We start from the raw sequence: 271 nt of genomic DNA on the forward strand, positions 1-271 counted from the left end.
AACAGTACTAAATTTCTGTTCCTGATTAACTGTAATTACATACCACCCACAGAGACGCTCTTGGTCTTTGCCTTAACGTAATGAGTTAGTAATCTTTTGAAAAGCAACTTCAAATCACTACTGTGCATTGGAGTATTTCTCCTTCAGTATTGCTAGAATATGTTTAGTGAAGTCCAACTTCTGAAGTGGCCAGTTGAGCGGTAGAAAGCCACTTTATCTTCACCATAGCTATAGCAGCCATGCTATAAGCAGGAAGCTGTGGAGAGCTACA

The sequence above is a fragment of the Chelonoidis abingdonii genome, chromosome 1, assembly GCF_003597395.2.
Source record: "Chelonoidis abingdonii isolate Lonesome George chromosome 1, CheloAbing_2.0, whole genome shotgun sequence".
NCBI lineage: Eukaryota > Metazoa > Chordata > Testudines > Testudinidae > Chelonoidis > Chelonoidis abingdonii.